The following is a 16,287-nucleotide window of genomic DNA, read 5'->3' as shown; positions in this document are numbered from 1 at the left end:
ATTAAATGAAAAATTAACAAGATATAGAAACTGACTAGATATGAAGGTGATAAGAAGAAAGGGCCAGAGATAAGGAGCCTGGGTTAAAAGAATTGATGGGAAAAAGACACCATAAGGTGAGAATTGGTTTGGGGAGTTTTAGGAGATAAACTGAAACAATTGAGAAATTAAGATAATGCTCAAAAACATCCCATATCCCCCATTTCAAATTCTGAAAGCATGTTTTCATTGACCAAATATTTCTTGAGTTTTTGCTATGTGCAAGACATTGTCAGGGATACAAAAATGATCAGGATAGGGTCCTTATCTTTGATATTCTATGGCTCATTACAGGAGATGACATGAAAAAGATGATTGAAAGAGATTCAAATTAGATGCACTGAATTTTGCAAAGGAAGAGAGATGGCTTATTATTGGGGATAAATTAGGATTTTTATAAAGGCAGGGTGATAGAACATGAAGGCTGGAGAGATTTTTTATTTTTATTTTTTAAATATGTTTTTATTAATTTCAGAGAATAAGGGAGAAGGAGAGAAAGATAGAAAGATCAATGATGACAAAGAATCATTTCTATTGCCACTCTCAATTTTTTGGTGCTGATCAGATCTGATAAAAGTACCATAAATAGCCCACCGGTGTAGCTCAGCGGTTGAGCATCAACCTATAATCAGGAGGTCATGGTTCAATTCCAGGTCAGGTCACATGCCCAGGTTGTGGGCTCAATCCCCCAGTGCAGAGGGTGCAGGAGGCAGCTGATCAATGATTCTCCCTCATCGTTGATGTTTCTGTCTCTCTCTCCATCTCCCTTCCTCTCTGAAATCAATAAAAATATATATTTTTAAAAAAATTCAAAATAGAACTACCACATAATTCAGCAATCCCATTACTGGCTATATATCCCAAGAAATGAAATCAGTATCTTGAAAGATATCTGTACTCCCATTACATTACAACATTATTCATATTAGTCAAGATGTGGAAATAATGTAAGTATTCATTAATGGGTTAATGGATAAATAAAACAGATATACAATGCAATATTATTCAGCTATATAAAAGAGACAAATCCTGCCATTTGCAAGATCATGGATGAATCTTAAGGACATTGTGCTAAATGAAATCAACCAGATACTGAAAGACAAATACTGTATGATATTATTTATATATAGAATCTAAAGTACTCAACAAACTCATAGAAGCAGAGAGTAGAATGATGGTTCTCAGAGCCAGAGCCATTTTCAAGGATGCAGTCTTGAGCAATTAATGTATTGTTGAGACCATCTGAACTAAATATGCAGTTGAGCCCAGGTAAGGTTTCTATAAAAACCTTTAAGATTTTGGTGGGCTGGTGCAGAGATCTACTTGTCTTTTGGTTGCCCGAGACAAAGCTCATCTATAAGTTTCCTTGCTTATGAAATCTGGAGTGGTCTCTCCCTGCCTTCTGTGTACGGGAGCCAGTTTCACCTGGGAAATTCACAGAGTTGCAAATCAACTCCCCAGCACCTGGCCTTAGGCGTGACACAAAATAGGCTCTCAGGGAATGGTGGTTGAAGGCAGGGATGAAGGGAGGAGAAAAGGGAGAGACAGAGGTGCAGCAAGACGACAGGACATGGGGCTTTGGAAAGTTTGCCTCCACTTTTAGATTTGGGGCTTAAGAACAAAGACCATCATCTTTCCGTTCTTCCAGCCAACATACCTAATGTAGAATCAAACATGCACTGAACATGCAATGAATTATTAGCACACCTTTGAATTATTAAAAGCAGGGATTAAAGATTAGAAAGAAGTCTTGCATTTAAAAACATATGGTTTTTCTCTTAATTTCTAGGAAAATGAGGACTGTCCAGATGCTGCTGCTGATAGAACTGACTTCTAATAGCATGCTGCAAGGTTGAGACTGTGCCATTTGTGCTTTGTAAAATCCAGAATCCTTCCGTGGTCTGAACAGTAACAGCCCAAGCAAACTGAAGCTGATGGAGCATTTTTTGTTCACTAAATTAAACGTCCTCAGTGATGTGAGTCTGCTTTCTTCTTTCGCTTTTAGGGAGGCTGGTGTGTAGGTTAGCCATGCTTTTTACAATCCACAGATTTTTGTAGATGGGCAACTTTTAAATACAAAATTATACTGTCTTGGTAATATTATTATTATTATTATTATTATTATTATTATTATTGCTAGTACTGCTATCTCTACCTCTGGTGCCTGGGAATGCTGGGAGATCCCATGGATAAAGAAAACTAGAGTCTTTTAAAGACTCAAAACTAAAGCAACCTGCCTTCCCCTTCTCTCCAGCACACCAGCAAGAATTAATTACCTACTTGGGGGAAATGAACAGAAGCATTAGCCCATCTAGAATGGAAAAACCAGGCCCTCGGGACTCAGAGGGCTTCAAAACTGAGCCTGCTAAGCCGCATCAATTTAAGGAGGATTTAAATGTTCTACCCTGCTTTCTCTTTGTCAGAAGTGAATCACATGGAGATGAGAAGGAGGCCAAACAATGAGAACAAGCATTTGCATAAGGTCAGGTGGCCTGGTCTATTCTAGATGCGTGGTCTGAAGATGGAACTGTGTATTTGAAGTTAGCACACCTTTGAATTATTAAAAACAGGGATTAAAGATTAGAAAGAAGTCTTGCATTTAAAAACATAGGGTTTTTCTCTTAATTTCTAGGAAAATGAGGACTGTCCAGATGCTGCTGCTGATAGAACTGACTTCTAATAGCATGCTGCAAGGTTGAGACTGTGCCATTTGTGCTTTGTAAAATCCAGAATCCTTCCGTGGTCTGAACAGTAACAGCCCAAGCAAACTGAAGCTGATGGAGCATTTTTTGTCCACATCCCTCACTATCTTCCACCTCCCCTCTTCTGCGCAGCACCAAGCACTCTCCAATTAAGAGGAAGTAACCCATATAAAGAGTGCAAATGTCCAGCAAAGGTAATGTGGTTCTGTCCTTTTGTAAAATGAATGGAATCTCAAGCTTTTACCCAATCTAGCAGCACACCCGTTTGAAAGATCTTTATTTTTCAACATGTTTTTATTGATTTCAGAGAGGAAGGGGTAGAGAGAGATAGAAGCATCAGGGATGAGAAAGAATCATCAATTGGCTGCCTCTTGCACGCCCCCCACTGGGGATTGAGCCCACAACCCAGGCATGTGCCCTGACCAGGAATCAAACTGTGGCATTGAGCCACACCGGCTGGGCTGAAAGACCTTTAGCAAGCTTCCTAGGTGATAATCAGTACAAAGGAGCTCACTGACTAATTCAACAAACTTTTCTTGAGCATCTTTGTTATGCCAGGGATGAGCTTTCAGAGGTACTGCTTAGAGTCCATTGCCAAGAGTTTATGGCCTGCATGCGTATAAGGCCCAAACCTCACACACATGCAGGCCAGTGTAGGCTGTAATATCTTCCCAAGGATACACAGACAAGACTGAGAGATGTTCTTCATAGTGCCTATTTTGGACTTCGAAATAAGTTTTTATAAGTCATGTAATATCTTGTGAAAAGCCTGTCTATGTTGCATCATATCTTTTGTATTAAAACATTTAATTGGCCCAGTCAGTGTGGCTCAGTGGTTGAGCATCAACCTATGAACCAGAATGTCACGGTTCGATTCCTGGTCAGGGCACATTTCCGGGTTGTGGGCTCAATCCCCAGTGTGGGACCTGCAGGAGGCAGCCAGTCAATGATTCTCTCTCATCATTGATGTTTTTATCTCTCTCACCCTCTCCTTTCCTCTCTGAAATCAATAAAAAATATATTTTTTTAAAAGATGTAATTGGTCCTGGCCGGGTGGCTCAGTTGGTTGGAATATTGTCCCATACACTAAGAGGTTTCAGGTTTCATTCCCTGTCAGAGCACATACCTTGCTTTCAGGTTTCATCCCTAGTTGGGGTGAATATAGGAGGCAATAGATCAATGTTTCTCTATCTCTGTGTCTCTCCCCCTTCCTCTCTTTCTAAAATAAATAAAAACATATCCTCAAGTGAGGATAAAAAATAAATTGATTGATCATAGATAGATAGATACAAACATACATACATATGCATATATATAAATTATTTTTTATATTCCACAATTTTAACCCTATTTTAGCATTTCCCCATTTGCAGAGATACTGGGTGCCTCAAACTGTGGAAGTGGCCCAGCCCTTTCTGAGAGTATAAGATGATAAAGATAGCATGAAACCATGGAAACGACATCATTTTCTAGCACTTAAATCATCTCAAAGTAACAATTACTACCTTTTTCTTTTAAATCTCCATTCAAGGTTTCTTATTGACTCTTCTATAATGGCATGGTGGCATTTCACTGTGGTTTGAAATTGTATTCTGCTGCACCTTCATCTAAATCCCTCCTGCATCAATTTCTCTACATTCTTTCTTGATGTATTGGTATAAATAGAAAAAAAAAAGTCATTTACCAGGATTTGCAGTGTATGTGACAGAGTACTTTGCTTATCATACATAGAGTCTGAACAAATGTTGCTCAATTTTAACCAAAGATGTTGACCAGATTCATATACCAAATATAAATAGAGTAGTATATATATAGATACTATTAAACAAACCACCTCTTCAAAACACTTAATGTATATTATTTTACAGCTTTCCTGTAAAGTTGTTTTTCTTATCCCAACTATACAGCCCGTGTGACCTTAAAGCCATATTGTGGGTTCCAGACTACAAGGCAGTATCTCCCCCTTTGGTCCTGGGGCTAGATTTTGTTGCTTTTAATTGTGTTCTTTCTAATGAAAACAATTCTCAACTGGGAACAACTCTACAGAGAATCTGAAAAGAAAAAAAAAGAGTAAATTTGGAGAAGTCAGAGCTTTGACATTTTTTCCCATCATATTTCTTCAAAGTAATTGCTCCAAAAGAGAACGTGGTACTTATTTCCAGTAAAACTGTGACAGCCCCAGAAATGCTGACTCACTTGTAATGGAATATCATTCCTGGAACCATGTCCCACGTAAAGTGGCCTGTCCGAGCTCCAGCAGATGAGAAAGGGCCTCTCTGGTCATGGCACCTCCCCCCTACTTCAGCGAGTGCTCATGGGACACTGTCTGTCACAGGATGTTCACAGGACAGGTTTGTGTTAGAGAAGCCAGACTTCTCAGCTTGCATCCCATAATACGTAGCTACCAGGATATTTGTTTTCTTTATAATGAACAAAGTTTGGAATTAATACCTAGTTTTGTCTCCTTTACTATTTTGGCATTTCTTTGTTTGGATTATTGTACCCTGCTTCCTTTCTGTGCAAATTGCTCTTACAGAGTTCTGCCCCTGAATCATATCAAGCAGGAAGCTCTCTAAAACCTCCTGTCCAATAATTTCTAGAGTCCCTCTAGGAACAAGCATTTTTTAAAAAATACTTTTTTTATTGATTTCAGAGAGGAAGAGGGAAAGAGAGAGAGAGAGAGAGAGAGAGAGAGAGAGAGAGAGAGAGAGAGAGAGAAACATCAATGATGAGAGAGAATCATTAATCAGCTGCCTCCCACACTGGGAATCGAGCCCACACCCCTGGCATTTACCCTTTGCCGGAATCAAACCCGGGACCCCCTCAGTCTGCAGGCTGACATTCCATCCACTGAGCCAAACCAACCAGGGTTAGGAACAATCTTTTTAAAGATTCATTTCCACTCTATCACTTCTCATTTTCTCCTTCAGATACCACCGAAGAGTCACGTGAAGTGGATGATTCCACTCCTTATTTATTTGATCTCTGCAATAGTTGATACCATCCGACATTCTCTCCTGGAAACTTTTCTATCCCTTGATGTTCTTGGTATCATTCTGTTCTCATTTCCTTCTATCTGGCCAGTCCTCCTTCCCATTTTCATTCTTACACTGTCTTTCATATCATCTATCCTTTTCTTCCTCTTTCATCTTAAATGTTAATCATTCATGAGATCCTACTTCTGCACTTTAACATTTTTTATTGATTGATTGACTTTAGAGAGAAGAAGAAGAGAGAGAAACATTGTTTGTTGTTCCACTTATTGATGCATTCATTGGTTGATTATTATATGTGCTTTGATCACAGATCAAACCCGAAACCTTGGCATATCTAACCAACTGAGCTACTCATCCAGAACCCTGCTACTGCACTTTTAACTACACTCTCCTTAGGTGACCTCATCCTTAAGACTTCAAATGCTCCCGTTATACTATGTCTGCCAAGTATTATTATTATGAGAGCAAGGATTACACCAATCTTGGCCTGGAGCATGAAAAATGAGTAATAAGCCCAGTCAGTGTGGCTTGGAGGTTGAGCATCAACTCATAAACCAGGAGGTCAGGGTTCGATTTCTGGTCAGGGCTCGATCCCCAGTAGGGGGCATTCAGGAGGCAGACAATCAATTATTCTCTCTCATCACTGATGTTTCTATTTCTCTCTCCCTTCCTCTCTGAAATCAATAAAATATATATATTTTTTAAGTAGCTTATTCTCAACTGGCCCCACCTCTTCCTTACCTTTGGTTCTATATTTTAGTAAATGGCATCATGCAAATCAGTTACCCTGGAGGTTGTCCTTATGACTCTCTCTTACCCACATTGCCCCCCCCCCTCTTTATATCCAATTATTCGCTGAGTCCATTTAATTTTCCCCTGCAAATCTTTCAAGTCTGTCCTCTCCATCCACTCATACTGCCACAATCTTAGTTCAGGCTTTCACCATTATGTAACTTCCATAGCCTACTAATTGGTCTCATTCTCTTCACTCCCTCTTCAGCCACGAACACCCACATGCATCCTCTACACTGCTCTCAGAATGTTTCTTCTGAAAACAAACCCAATCATGTTCTATTATGTACCCAATATTATAAGTTCCATGAGTTTCCCCTTTCTCTCTGTTTATCAGCACTGCAACCAGCACCTTCCACAAAAGGCCTACTCAAGGCAAATACAATCATTCCCTTGTAACAGGAATTCAGCCAACCTTCTAATGGGAGTCAGAACCCTGGGTCAAGACCACCCTAGATTCTTATACTTCATTCCAGCAAGGCAGTAGCGCCTGCACCATATTCCCAGCCAATATGCTTATCTGGAATACTACTTATTCCACTAATTTAAAATGATTGCTAGCATTCCTCAGGCTAGTTAATAAACCCTCTAGTGCTAATGAAGATGGTAAGAGTTAAACATTTACAGTAGCTACCTGATTAAAGTCTTTCAAATGCTAACTAAGCTTCCTGGAATGTATATTTCTGACTAAGGTACTTCAAATATTAGCAAGCTGCCCCTGGAGGTAGGTTAAACTAGCTAAACACACACATATGTCTTACACTTTCCCTGCTGAATGATTTTAAACTAAATTACAGACAATATATTGCCCTATTTTGCAGGGCCTTACATGCATGCCTAATCTGCCTACTGGGTAATTAAGCAGTGCCAGTACTTACCCAACCCTTGGCATCCTTGCCTCAATGCTCAGTACAAGAATAAATATGCAATGAATGTTTTGTTAATGAATAAATGAGTGACATCACTAATCCATTAGTTATAAGAACAAAAATTTGGGATAGGAACTCAGAATTTATTTCATCTATCCGGGCTCAATCTTTCACATAGGTGACAGTAGCTAATATTAAGCTGAGCCCAATGAAAATGCCATCTTTAAAATTGGAAAACATGCAGATATGGACAATTTTATGCGGTTCAGTCCCCTATGATGCTTCCAAGCCACCTTCAAATAAAGAGAAACTAGTGTAAAGCACTTGTAAGAATCAAGTCGCATTCAAATGCTTGCTAACCAGGTCCTAGGAAGAGAAGCAGGTCCCCCTACCCTCAGTGTCTCTAGCGTCTCCAACCTCCTAAATATTCTTAATCCTTCCATAGGGTCTTAGTCCTTTCATAGGGTTGCCGTGAAGTTGTGACAGATCAATTAAATCCTGGGCACTTTGGAGGTGACGTTCCGATTAGTGGGAGGGTGAAGAAAATCAATTCTTACTTTTCAGGCTGCAGGTGCCCACAGATTTCCTGGTGTGAGTAGTGAACTCTCATTTCAAACACAAAGGCAAAGATGGCCTCTCCTTTCAGGCCCACTAGCTGATTGCTGAGTTGATGCACAGAAGAATAGGAACCCTGGGGGTCTTGCCTTGTCATTAAGGGTACTGGCACAAAAAGACCTCTTTATACCAGAGTTAGAAAGAGGAGAGGACGGAATTCCTATTTCACCAACCCTTGAAGTAAAATTACCTTGAGAATGTGGGCTTCATACAGGGATAAGAGCACCAGCCTTCATTATCTGGCCAAGACTTGAAGGGAAGAAATGCTTTTTGAGGAAAAGTGTCACTTCTGAGGGGAGAAGGGAAGAAAAGATGAGTCAAGGTGAGGCAAAGTGAATTCCGCCATTTAATTAGCAATCACCCCTGACCTGCCAGACACAGCCAGCGGAATTCCTGAATGGGAAAGGCAAAGCAAAGGAGCGAGTAATTAGACAGCAAGCACTGGAGCATTGAGAAGTGTCAGGGTTTGCGCTGAGAGCAAACTGGATGTATGTGCTAGGCTTTCAATATAGTCTGCTTTCTAATTCGCAATCAGGACTGATTTGTCAGTCATTCCACCTATAATGCAGAAAGCACTGGAATGTAGGGAGGGGGAAGCAAGTTCAGAAAATCAATTATGCTTATATTTACATTCCCTCAAGGCTGAGGCGTTGCAAAAACTGCCGAAATATTATCTTCCTGTTTACAAAAGAGCAGAAAGAAAGGGTGAGATTGCAATTCAATATAATGAATAAATCTCTGGCTGTTTGGGGAAAGGTACGATAGTTGAATATATATGAGATTGGTGATGGGAAATGTATTTCATATGGTCAGCAATTATAGAAATAGTCTACCATTTTAAAAGAGCATAGACACATGTATATGGTCAAGAAATATAGAATCATCTTTTATAGGTAGAGAGCTAACAGGAAATGCTTTAAAGTTCAGCCTTTTTATTGGACGGTGATTGACAGAATGGGAATTTATTATCTCTCTCAAGTAGCCCCATGAGTGTAACAATACACTCACACAAGAGGTGATCTATAACTTCCTTCTAGCCTTCTCAAGATGGGAGTCCAAACTCAGAGACCTCTTAATTTCCAATTCAGTGAATACTTCCCAGTACTCATCCTATATAATAAAACCCTACTATGCAAATGATGTGCACTGACCACCAGGGGGCAGATGCTCAATGCAGGAGCTGCCCCCTGGTGGTCAGTGTGCTCCCACAGGGGGAGTGCTGCTCAACCAGAAGCCGGGTTCATGGCTGGCGAGTGCAGTGGTGGTGGCAGGGGCCTCTCCTGCCTCTGCAGCAGTGCTAAGGACCCCTCGGGGGCTGTCCGCCTGCAGGCTTAGGCCCGCTCCCAGAGCCTAAGCAGCAGGTGGACATCCCCCAAGGGGTCCCGACTGTGAGAGGGCATAGGCCTGGCTGAGGGATTCCCTCACCTCCAGTGCATGAATATTATGCACCGGGCCTCTAGTCTTAACAGATTTGCCACAGGTGATTTCTCCCATCTCTTTCCAACACTCTCATCTTTGATTTCTGTGATATCTCACTCTTGATTGTCCTTCTGCCTCTCTGGTCATCCCATTTATATCTCCTTTGTGAGCTTCTCTTTATCTGCACGTGTCTTAACTATGGAGGCTCCCAATTCAGCTTGCACATTTTCTTCGGGTGTTATTTGCTTCTCACCAATGGTTTTAACTGCAGTTCATGGGCTGAGATACCTAAATCTCAATTCTTGTTCAGACCTGACTGGAGCCTCAGGCTCAGCATCTAACTTCCAGATGGACATCTCCGCCAAAATATCCACCACACATGATACGCGGTATGTCCGAAGTCAAGCTAGTCGTCCTTCTGGCTTTCAACCATGCTCTTCCTCTGGCCCTCCCTGTTGTCCAGCACCATTTATTAAAAACTCCAGCTTTATCCCAAGGACCAGCGATGCCCCCTAACAAACTAACTTCTAAAGCTATAACAATGAAGACATTATGAGAACCATTAACACACAAGAATGCCCCCCCCAAAAAAAAATAATATATTACAAAAAGTAGATAGAAGAGCCTTGATAAATGAAGCGAAACTAAGGAAACTATGCCTAAAATACATACAGAGAAAGGACATTTTATAATGACTTTTTTAAAGCCAGTTTATCAAGAATAAATAACAATCTTAAATGTGTATCAACTGTGGTGCACCTCTTGACTGATTTTCACATCTAATAAAATGTGGTGGGTCTCATTTGACCAAAAAGTTGGGTTGGAAAATCATTTCTTTATTTGTTCTTCTGAAATTGTTTTCCATTTCAACCCGCAGAGCCAGAGGGATAATGAGGAATTTCCAGCCACATCTACAGCAACATCTTGACATCCCCAACATACTTTTAGATTCTTGGGAAACAGCTGGGTATAGTAGTCATTCAATTCTTCCAGCTGTGAGTTTTTATCTTCTGCTCTGGGCTTTTTAAAATGTTACCAATTCATTTCCAGTCTCCTAGAAAAGCTTCAGATAATGAAAACATCAATTTGTTTTAAAGGGAGTGGTTCTGGGATAGGACTCTTTATTCTGAAAGACCATGAAAGACCCAGTGAAGCAGCTCGTGGCTGTGTTACAGAGTCAATCGAACTCCGTGTCGGTCCTTAGCCTTGCCCTACCTCCCACCCTGCGAAAACACTGTGAGATGAATCATTTAATTTCAAAAATGCTTTGTGTTAATTACAAACGAGATGATGAATTCTGCTATAAGTAGATCAGTTTGACATTTAGGAAAGTCTCCAGAATCCAGGTTTAAGGTGTTCTTGAGCTGGGTAGACTAAGTAGGTAGGATACCCAAAGATTTACCCATGACTCTGAGCTGTTGGAATCAGTGAGTCAGCCCAAGTCTTCCCTTCCTGTCTTTCTTCCAAGGAGTTCTCCTCACATTCATGACCTCATTAATCATGGATAAACATGGGTTGTAATAGCTCTTTAATTCCCAGGAGGGAATATTGAGGCTCAGAGCGAACAAATAACTTGATAATTCAAATCTGTAAAATTAAAAATAAAAAAAAATGATATCCTAGAAAAATGTGGAGTAATCATAGAGTTTTTGTTGTTTTAACCCCTAAAATTGATAGTGAGATTAAGAGGTGAACTCTGCCCAATGAGCATCATTAGTGTTAATTTGTAACTTAATCTGAAAAGAACTTTAGAACATTGTAGCAATAATTTTTGCATAATACACAATCTTGTCGGTCTCTAATGATCAAGCTGCTGGAAGCCCTTGCCCATGCTACGAGGACTGACAAAATGTATCCCAGGGATAAATCACTGAATTTCCTCAACTGTGAAATCAGTCCTCATCCCAGCCCATGCCGTTTGCCCGAGGTACTTACTGAGAATGAACGACTTGCGAGTTCTTTACTCCTGAAAAAAAGAAAAACACACAATTACATATGGTTAGTCAAGCACATTATTACAGGTCAAAAGCCCCAGGACTTTAAGAGAAACGAGGACTTAATGTCACTATGACTTGAGTGCGAATTTTAATAAAAATTAAAATATACCATGCTCCAGATATTTTTTCTATTGAATTGTGGTCATGATTTGGTCACCATTTAAAAGTATTGACATGTTTATTACACATATGATATATTGGAATTAATTAACATTTTGGTGATACTGTCTTTGCATGCATCATTTTAACTATTCCTGACAACAGGAAGAAGAACGTATCATCCTCATTTTACAAATAAAATGGAGATACTGATAAAATTATAAAAGAACCTTACCCAGCATATCACAGCCAGTAGGTGGAAGAGCTGGTGTTTGAAATCAGGTCTTTTGATTCTTAAGTACATATTTTTCCTAATGCACGGAAAATTTGCCATCAATGGTATGTTTCATCTTAATTTCACTGATTCCAATATCTTAGATTCTGTGATTCACAAAATGAACATGAATCTGAATTTGTTGGTTTGTAAATACTGGGCTTCTGGGCTAACGGCTGTTCGAGGAGGGCTCCCAGACCTGATCCATCAGGGGAAGGAGGTATTGTGGGTGTTTTTAAATTACCTGACTAAAGAACAATGTTCAAGTCTAATATTGGGACTGCCATCCACTATGGCACTTGTTTTCAACTTTTATTTTGGCCCAACATCCCTGTGGAGTGCAGCTCACTGACGTCAATAACGAGGGGGTGGTCCTGTGAGAATCCCAGAGGACAGGGTGGTGAGGTCCCTGCAGGGATCCGGCAGAGGCCCCCTCCTCAGCTGATTCAGCTCTGGGGGCACGGGAGGTACAAAGGGCCGTATTTCTAACAATAAAATCCAATCTTTAAACCCGTGCATTCATGCAAATCTGTAGAAACAGCCTAAAAAATTACAGAGGGGTCCCCCTTTCTCCAGCCTGCTGGGCCCATACCAGAGCACGTGGCTGGATAAATACAGGCCGGGTGTCAGCCCTAACCCTCCTCTCAGTTGGGGCATAACTTGCACAACCAGAGGCAGTGACCGGCTCAGTGAGGTGAAAGCACTACACGGCCTAGAAGTACAGGATGGCTCTAAGTACCGGAGAAAAGATTAAATAAAGCTCGATCTCTGCCCCTCAATAATTATCCATCGCTTAGGTGATTTACTAAAAAAGGAAAGTGCGCGCGCACACACACACACACACACACACACACATTTAACCTAACTCGAAATTTTTAAAAATGCATATTAAGATCATTTTTCAAGGAAAGCGCGAGGAGCCGCCGCCGTCACCAGCGCCGCCGCGGAGAAGCCAGAAGCCGAGGAGGCCGGGCTGTCTCCCCGCCGCCCGCTGCGGTGCTGGACGGTTCCGACAGCCTGGAAAACAGGTTGGGTTACTAGGAAGGTCTAGGTGTGCAGAGACCTGCCTCTGCCCAGGACATGAAAAAGGCGTATGGGAAACTGGCGTTGAAGTGGCACCCAGATAAAAATCCTGAGAATAAAGAAGAAGCGGACAGGACATGCAAACAAGTAGCCGAGCATCCAAGGTGCTGTTAGATGCTAAAAAATGGGACATGGGACATGCATGGCAAAGAAGGTGGAGGAGGTGGAGGTGGAGGTGGAGGAGGAGGAGGTGGTGGAGGTGGAGGTGGAGGAGGTGGTGGAGGTGGGGGTGGAGGTGGAGGTGGAGGAGGTGGTGGAGGAGGAGGTGGAGGTGGAGGAGGAGGAGGTGGAGGAGGAGGAGGTGGAGGAGGTGGAGGAAATGGAGGAGGAGGAGGAGGTGGAGGAGGAGGAGGAGGAGGTGGAGGAGGAGGAGGAGGAGGTGGAGGACGTGGTGGAGGTGGTGGAGGTGGAGGAGGAGGAGGTGGAGGAGGAGGAAGTGGAGGTGGAGGAGGTGGAGGTGGAGGTGGAGGTGGAGGAGGAGGAGGAGGTGGAGGTGGAGGAGGTGGAGGAGGAGGAGGAGGTGGAGGAGGTGGAGGAGGAGGTGGAGGACGAGGTGGAGGTGGAGGTGGAGGTGGAGGTGGTGGAGGTGGAGGAGGAGGAGGAGGAGGTGGAGATGGAGGAGGTGGAGGAGGTGGAGGTAGAGGTGGAGGAGGAGGAGATGGAGGGGGAGGTGGAGGTGGAGGTGGAGGAGGTGGAGGTGGAGGTGGAGGAAGAGGAGGTGGAGGAGGAGGTGGAGGTGGAGGTGGAGGTGGAGGTGGAGGTGGAGGTGGAGGTGGAGGTGGAGGTGGAGGAAGTCACTTCGACAACCCGTTTGAGTTCGGCCTCACATTCCAGAACCCCGATGACATGTTCAGGGAATTTTTTGGTGGAAGGGACCCGTTTCCATTCGACTTCTTGGAAGACCCATTTGACGACTTCTTTGGGACTCGGCGGGGCCCGCGTGGGAGCAGCTCGTTCCTCTCCGCCTTTCCAGGGCCCCCGGCTTCGGCCTAGGGTTTCCGTCCTTTGGTCCAGGACTGACTGGATCGGGCCGAGCGGTCCTGGGGGTCTCACTTCATTCTCTTCCACGTCATTTGGGGGCAGTGGGATGGGCAACTTCAAGTCCTTATCGACTTCCACCAAAATTGTTAACGGGAGAAAAACGACTACAAAGAGCTTTGGAAAGAATGGCCAAGAAAGAGGACAGATTGCAGAAGGCGGCCGGTCACAGTCCGGGCCGATCAATGGGAAGGACACGGCTGCTCCGCTTGGATAACTGGGGATGCGACGCCCGCGAGTAACCGAGATGTTAACTGTAAAAAGCATCATGTGAGGGTTCACAGGAACTTTTTTGAAGATTTCCGAGGAGCTCGACTTTCAGTATAACTGTACCTAGTGTGAGGTTTTATACACAGCTCGTCGGAGCCTGTTTGCCAGACTGTTGAGTTATTGTTGGGACCACATGATGGGACCTTTTTTTTTTTTTTTTTTTTTCCTATCTTTACAATTGTTGTAAATCTCTGTATGCACTTTGCTTTTTATTAAACGTGACCCAGGGTGGCCGTGACTTCACACGCAGACACCAGCACGGACCTGCTTTCCGTTGTGTTTAAACCTGAGCCAAGCGGCGGCGGCCTGCGGCGAAGCTAACAGGGCCAGGCCGCGCCTCCCAGAGCAGTTTCCGTCTTTCAGTGTTGAGTGAGCCGTGAAAGGGGCATCCATGGTGAGACATTTCTGGTTTAGTGTAAATTAAGGATGTTTCCTAGTTGTGCATGAATGCTGGCAACTTAGTACGTTTTGACCGTTGTTTAAATGTGTACTGTTACGCTTAGGTTTAAAAAGTAAAGCTGGAAAACTGGGTCTTTGTTATTTGCTTTTTTAAAAAAGAAAAGAAGTGCCATGTGTTTGGTGCAAGAAAAGATCATTGTTCACTTCTCAAAGCTGTCGTTTTGTAAAGTCAAACCAATGCTGAGGAAGGTGAGACGCGGTAACGCGGGCACTGCGGGGGGCGGGCTGCATGTTGGTACAAACTTGCTGGAAGCATGGTGGCAACGTGACCCTAAAAGGAAAGATGGGGTGGGTGGAGGTGGGAAAGGACACTGGGGGATAAATGGAGATGGAAAAAAATAAAATAAAATAAAGAGAGAGAAAAATTAATTAAAAATAACTACTTAAATAACTACTTTAATAAAAGAAGGATGAAGGCTGTATGATTTTTACTGTATGATATTCTGGAAGAGTGAAAACAATGGAGACTGTAAAAAATACCAGCAGTGCCAGGGGTTAGGGTGGAGAAAGGAATGAATGACAGGTGGAGCACAGAGGACTTTGAGGGCAGTGAAAGGATTCCCTATGATACTATAATTGCAGGTGCATATCATTACGCATTTATCAAATCCCACAGAACATACAACATAAAGAGTGAACCCTATATAAACTATAGATTTGGGGTGATAATGATGTATCCATATAGGTTCACTGTTTGTAACAAATGTTGACAGTAGGGGAGGCTATACCTGTGTAGTGGCAGGTGCTTTATAGGAACCGTAATTTTTGCTCAGTTTTGCTGTTTTTGTTTACCGTTCTAAAACATGAAGTCTATTTTTTTTTTTATCGCCACCTGAGGATATGTTTTTATTGATTTTGAGAGAAAGAGAGAGAGAGAGTAAGAGAGAGAGAGAGAGACTAAGAAACATCAATAGGTTTTCTCCCTACATGCCCCAACCAGGGATCAAACCGGCAACCTAGGTGTGTACCCTGACTGGGTATTGAACGGGATGACGCTCCAACCAACTGAGCCACCGGCCAGGGCTGAAGTCTATTTTTAAAAAAGGTTTTAAAAGCCACAGATGTCCAGATTCTTTGTTCAATAATCCTACTTCTAAGAATCTGTCTTGAAGAAATATCCAAGATGCAATCAAAAAGTTACTTTAAGGATGTTTACCAGAGTAGCTGTGAAAATATAAAGACAAATTAAGTACTGTACCTACCAATGAGGTAACAGGAAGATAGTTAATGGTACAGACCTGTAAAATATATGCAGACATTTAAAATCAAGCTTTTGAGGAATACATAAAAATATGAGAAAGTTCTCAAGTATAAAAATCAGTACAGAAAAGTAAGTGTAATCCCTAGGATATCTACTCCCTGGATATGATATGGTATCTAAGAGAAAATGTAAAAGCTTTTTTCTTTTAATATTGAAATGGGAAAGGCTTTCTAGAGCATGACAATAAAAACAGAATCCATAAGTAAAAAAATGGATAGAATATGTATAAATTATTTTAACTTCTGATCATCAATCAGAACAGAAATATAAATAAAATTAAATGAAAAACTGGGGGGAAAAATACTCACTGCATATATGGCCTAAAAAAAACTAATGAATTCACCTCACAATCTGCAGTAGATAAACCTGGGTAC

General features: G+C 42.0%; 1 pseudogene; it reads left to right on the top strand.

Moving 5' to 3' along the window:
- The first annotated feature begins 9,630 nt into the window (after nucleotides 1-9,630).
- LOC129148275 (dnaJ homolog subfamily B member 6-like) lies at nucleotides 9,631-14,165 on the top strand (annotated as a pseudogene).
- The last annotated feature ends 2,122 nt before the right edge of the window (nucleotides 14,166-16,287 follow it).

The sequence above is a fragment of the Eptesicus fuscus genome, chromosome 3 (genome assembly GCF_027574615.1).
Source record: "Eptesicus fuscus isolate TK198812 chromosome 3, DD_ASM_mEF_20220401, whole genome shotgun sequence".
Classification (NCBI taxonomy): Eukaryota; Metazoa; Chordata; class Mammalia; order Chiroptera; family Vespertilionidae; genus Eptesicus; species Eptesicus fuscus.
The sequence above is the reverse complement of the archived record's forward strand: the minus strand, read 5'-3'. Positions and strand labels throughout refer to the sequence as shown.